The sequence below is a fragment of the Gekko japonicus genome, unplaced genomic scaffold (assembly GCF_001447785.1).
Source record: "Gekko japonicus isolate JY-2015 unplaced genomic scaffold, Gekko_japonicus_V1.1 scaffold3338, whole genome shotgun sequence".
NCBI lineage: Eukaryota > Metazoa > Chordata > Lepidosauria > Squamata > Gekkonidae > Gekko > Gekko japonicus.
The window spans coordinates 76,376-82,548 of NW_015165339.1; positions in this window are offsets into that span (position 1 = coordinate 76,376).

Below are 6,173 nucleotides of genomic sequence, written 5' to 3' on the forward strand. Positions count from 1 at the left end.
TGTCGCGATGCACCTCCCAATCTCATACAATCAAAGACATTCATCAACTTGTAGCTTGGGGGGAACAAACTTTATCTACAATAAGGGAGGGGGGAGAGAGCGAGAGAGAGAGAGAGATTTCAAATAAGGTGTCTGAGAAGCCAAAGATGGGGGGAGGAAATCACAGGAAATGACAACCCTAAGGTTCTTCTGCCAGGAGATTAGAGAGAGACTCTGTTGCTGTTGATCTAATCCAACTACAGTCATGTGAGATACAACATACCGTACCCTCAGCAAGCCTAGAAGCCTCACCATAGGCTGAAAGAGAGAAGTATCTCCACTCCCTCCTGCCCCCAAAGAACTGTGGCTATTTCCCTCATGGGGTGGCATCCAGCCACCTCTTCTGCTCTGTTTCACCTAATTCTGCTCCTTACCGCAGCCCCTTTCCCAAGTGGCTTTTGTTTCTTGTCATGGACGTAGCCAGACGTATAGGGGAGCAATTGCTGGCCTGTGCAAGCCAGAGACGCTGAGCGCCCAAGGCCGGGGCACCCATCCAGAGCCTCTGTCTAGAACTCATTGTATTTATTTCCACAGTGGGCCTTATTCCTAGATTTAAAATAAAATTATTTTAAAAGATTCTGTTCCAAATACCATATGTACTTGCCAAGATCTGCACAGTTAGTTTTAAGATATTAAGGATAATTTCAGCTTCAGTTTGTTAAAATGTATCTGCATGACACGTTGCTCTAGAAACTGCAGGGTATTGCAAAAGCTATTTGAATTATGAAACTATGGTTTCTGTCAAGACTCCCCCCCAAACCCACAACCTAAAGTAGTCCCTTGGCCTCTCTACATTTTTTAACATTCCTGAAGTTTCACAGCATACATATAGCTCTTCCTTCATATTTCACTATGAGAGTGAAGTCAAAAGCAGTGCTTCGTATCATCTCTCTATATAATAATTCTGTTTTGGTCATCGACTCTCCTGAACATTCCACATGCTCCCAAATCAGTTGGCTCCCTGATCTGTCACTCAGAAGCTGTCCCTATCCACTGGCTGCATTGCCTGAGTCTAGCCTCCAATATTCTAAACAGTTTGCTGTTCCTCTCCCCCCAGTAGCCAGTCAGAACACAGAGGTCATTTGCATATGCGGCCTGACTGGACTTTGCCTCTAACATTCTAAACAGTTTGCTGTTGTTGTTGGGAGTCATTGAATGTGTCCTGAGGTAAAATACATACCCCAATTTTCCCTTAAACAGTCACTGGAGTTACCAGTCTCCCTTTTGGGCCTGGAGATCTCCCAGAAATCACCGTGTTACCCAGCCACAGCACATCATTTCCCCTGCAGAAAATTTTCCAGCTATTACAATGGCTGCTTTGGGCAGTGGACTCTATGGCACTACCCTGCTGAAGTCCCTCCGCTCCCCAAACCCTGCCCTCCCCAGGCTCTACCCCTCAAATCTACAGATCTGGCCCTCCCCTTAGTATTGCCAGCCCCCAGGCAGCACCTGGAGATCTCCCAGATCAGTTCTCCTGGAGAAAATGGCTGCTTTGGGCTTTATACCCTGCTGAGGTCTCTCTGCACCCCAAACCCTGCCCTCCTGAGGCTCTACCCCTAAAATCTACAGGTATTTCCCAACCCAGAGTTGGCAACCTTGTAACTGGCTTTCCAGACCCTTGGAACCCAGAAGACATGGCATAGGAGGAGGTACTTTTCTACCTTAGCTGCCACTGCATAGCCCCAGATCAACATAAGTCAGGGGTGGAGGGAACCATACCTGTTACCATGAGGCTGTCCTCCCATACTACCCACTTCGGGCAGCAAAATAACTTGAGACAGCCCTGTCTTATATCTAAGCAGAAGGAAATAAGCATGGCGTGCCTCCCTCTATTTTCCCCTTTCCTCTGCCGCCCCACCAGCCACAGTCGGGGACACTCACCTTGAGCTTCCTTCTAGAGCTCATTGTATTTCTTCCCACAACAGGCCTTACTCTTAGTACATAAATAATGACAATAGACTTGCAGTGTTTCTAAATTTTCTTTTACCTCCAGGAATTCTCTTTCGGCTCAGGTAATACCCATCTGCTGTAAGCACTTCACCAGTGGGGCCAGGACATTAGACGCCCTCCCACTGTTGCCCCCCCCAAGCACAAAAAAGACAGAGCATCACTTGCCCCAGAGCCCCTATCTATACCTTGTGGCTAATAGCCACTGATGGACCTCTGCTCCATATGCCTATCTAATTCCCTTTTGAAGCCGTCCATGCTTGTAGCCGCCACCACTTCCTGTGGCAGTGAATTCCATGTGTTAATCACTCTTTGGGTGAAGAAGTACTTCCTCTTATCCGTTCTAACCCCCTCAGTCGTCTTTTCTCCAAGCTAAAGAGCCCTAAGCGCCTTAACCGTTCCTCATAGGGAAAGTGTTCCAACCCTTTTATCATTCGAGTTGCTCTTTTCTGCACTTTTTCCAAAGCTATAATATCCTTTTTAAGGTGTGGTGACCAGAATTGCACACAGTATTCCAGATGAGGTCGCACCATTGATTTATATAGCGGCATTATGATATTGGCTGATCTGTTTACAATACCCTTCCTAATAATCCCCAGCATAGCATTGGCCTTCTTTATTGCAGTCACACACTGTCTCGACATTTTCAGTGAGTTATCCACTACAACTCCAAGATCTCTCTCTTGCTCAGTCTCTGCCAGTTCAGACCCCATCAATGTGTATTTATATTTAGGATTTTTGGCTCCAATGTGCATCACCTTGCACTTGGCCACATTGAACCCCATTTGCCATGTTGACGCCCACTTGCCCATCTTTGACAGATCCCTTTGGAGTGCCTCACAATCCTCACTGGTTTTCACCACCCTGAACAACTTCGTATCATCCGCAAATTTAGCCACTTCACTGCTTACTCCCAACTCCAAATCATTAATGAACAAGTTAAAAAGCAGTGGACCAAGTACTGATCCCTGTGGTACCCCACTGCTTACCCCCCTCCACTGGGAGAACTGCCCATTTATACTCACTCTCTGTTTTCTATTAATTAGCCAGTTTTTGATCCATAAAAGGACTTGTCCTTTTATCCCATGATTTTTGAGCTTGCTTAGGAGCCTTTGATGAGGAACTTTATCAAAAGCTTTCTGGAAGTCAAGGTAAATAATATCTATTGGATCCCCCTTGTCCACATGTTTGTTCACCCCCTCAAAGAACATTAACAGGTTAGTGAGACAAGATCTTCCCTTACAGAACCCATGTTGAGTCTGCCTCAATAGGTTTTGTTCATCTATGTGCCTACTAATTCTTTCCTTAATAATGGTTTCCACCAATTTACCCGGTATCGACGTCAGACTGACTGGCCTGTAATTTCCCGGATCTCCTCTGGAACCCTTTTTAAAGATGGGAGTGACATTAGCTAAATTCCAGTCCTCAGGAATGGAGGCAGATTTTAAGGAAAGATTACATATTTTTGTCAGGAGATCCACAAGTTCACATTTGAGTTCTTTCAGAACTCTCAGATGTATACCATCTGGGCCTGGTGATTTATCAGTTTTTAAGTTGTCTATCAATTTTAGGACCTCCTCTCTCGTCACCTCAATCTGGCTCAGGTCTTTCAACACCCCTCCCGAAATCAGCGGTTCTGGAGTGGGCAAGCACTTCTCATCTTCCACAGTAAAGACAGAGGCAAAAAATGCATTTAGCTTCTCAGCCATTTCCCTATCATCCTTCAGTACTCCTTTTACCCCTTGGTCATCCAAGGGCCCCACTGCCTCCCTGGCTGGTTTCAAACAAGCTCTTATTTTTATAGTTCTCTAACCATCACTAGAGGTATCCTGACAAATACCATTATAACCATAACAATTCCTCTTCGCACCTTCAAAACTTTTTATGTTCTACTCATTGTTCCTTACACAAATTTTAGAGGGGAATTATAATTGTATACAATAAAATCTAGCCAATTTTATCAGGTCTAGGCTGGAATTAGTTAAGAGATCGCATCAGAAGTTTGAATGTGCAGGTTTTAATGCCTCTAGTGTTAAAGCAAAAAGAAATGCTTCACCATTATTCTCATACATATTTACACCATGTACTTTCCAACCAATAAATACATTTCAGAGTCTTTTAATTAACCTCTTTTGTAAACAATAACTTGAGTTGTTCAACTGACATTCTAACACTGTCAGCTGAGAACAACTTTTATGATACATGTGTTTTAGTCCTTGTTTTATATACATAGGGATGCTAGAAGAGTTAGTATCACTGAACACTGAATGTGGGACACAGTGGGTATTTCTACTAGCCAAAGAATGATCTTGAAGAAGTGGAAGCTACAATTTCCAACCATACACAATCCAATTGAATCATTTGTCTCCACATTCATAGGTAAAATGAAACCAGTGCCTCTACTGCCAATTTCCTAGAAGCTATCCCAATTGGGATAGTTGGTTCATATAGCAGAGTTTGTCCACTAATAGAAGCATGACAATGCATGGAGAAAACAAAATCTCCAAAGAAGTCTATTTTAAAAGCAAAACTTACATTTATTCAGGTACATTCAGTTCACATTCAGGTTGTAGTTGAAGACCGAGAGAGAAGCCTAATCTAAAGAGTACTTTCTGTATCACAAGTGGCCAGATAATCCAGGATCATGTGTATGTAAATATGAGGGCATTATTTCTACAGGAGAGACCTAAAGATGTGTAACTCCATGAAGAGCCATGTGTTGAATGGGGCAGAACAAAGCAAAGAGCCTTGATGAGGAACTTTATCAAAATCTTTCTGGAAGTCAGGTAAACAACATCTATTGGGTCACCCTTATCCACATGCTTGATCACCCCTTCAAAGACCTCTAAAAGGTTAGTGAGACAAGATATCCCCTTACAGAATCCCTGCTGATTCTTCCTCAATAGCTTTTGTTTATCAGTGTGCCTACTAATTCTATCTTTGATAACACACACACTTAGCGTGATGTAGCCCTCCCCAATGTCCAGGCATGCTGAGTTGCTCACTCCAAGCATATAATATTTTAGTATGTTGCATTTTTTTTCAAAACCAGACGATTACATTTTAAGTAGCTTTCATTATTTTGTAATACAATGTCAATAAAGAACAATTAAAATGACAAACCAAAAGGGACTATCCCATGTTCCTGTGTTATCAGTTTAGTCACTTATTTTAGCAACTGCTATTGCCCTCATAGAATCCAAGGGTACAAGTGTTAGCAGTCAGATCCCTTCTCCTGCAGAGGGGCAGTTTGGCATGTAGAGAGATGGAGGCATAAACACCCTTCATACAAATATCACCTCAAAAATCATAAACACACACTGTCTGGCCTAAAATGACACAAAATGGATGCCAGCCAGAGACAAGCCTGGGAAAATATTTCTTTATTTTTGAAGGTGAGTCAGAAGCAGCTGACCAGCTAACAACTGTCTCCCCCCACTAAGGAGATGCATAATTTAGGAGCAATGAATCTCCCAAGAAACTCTTACATGGTACTAATCCCGTCAATTATCAAGCCCTGCTTCCCCTCTCCCATTTACCCTAGTTATGCAACACTTAATGCTATTCACCAAATCCGGTAGTTTTCCCATCTGGTACTTGACGGGTCATCAAGAGTCATTACACTTTCAGTTTACATCAGGAAAAACCATCAAGTTTCTCCCAGATTAGTATGAGAAACACATCAAGCCTCTCCCAAAATGTTATCCATCTCCAGAAAACCAATCAAGGTCTCTGCCACATGAGGGGAAAAAAGGACGGGCAAAGTGCGGCTTTTAAAAGCTGCACCAAAATAGGCACGCGGCGGCGGGATCATACAGATCCCGTGAGCCACCATGCAATTGCTCCCCGGCATGATCAGATGCCGGGGAGACCGGGGAGGAAGCCACGGGAGGCTGCCGAACTGCGCATGTCTGAGCATGCACAGTTCGGCTAGGAGCCGGGGATGCGCCGGCGGAAGAACGCGCTGGCGATCCCACGGCTGACTTTGATGCGGCCGTTCGGATCTATTTTGCTGCGGATTACCGTCGGAAGGGCCGGATTGGGGACGGGCACGCAACGCTTCCCAGATGTTGCGGTGGGATCGCGCCCGTTTGCTCCGCCCCCGATCCATCCCTCTCCCGGCCCAAATCCTCTCGTGTGACCGGGGCCCAAGTTATTGCTTTGGGAGCAAGCATGTTCCCCTGAAC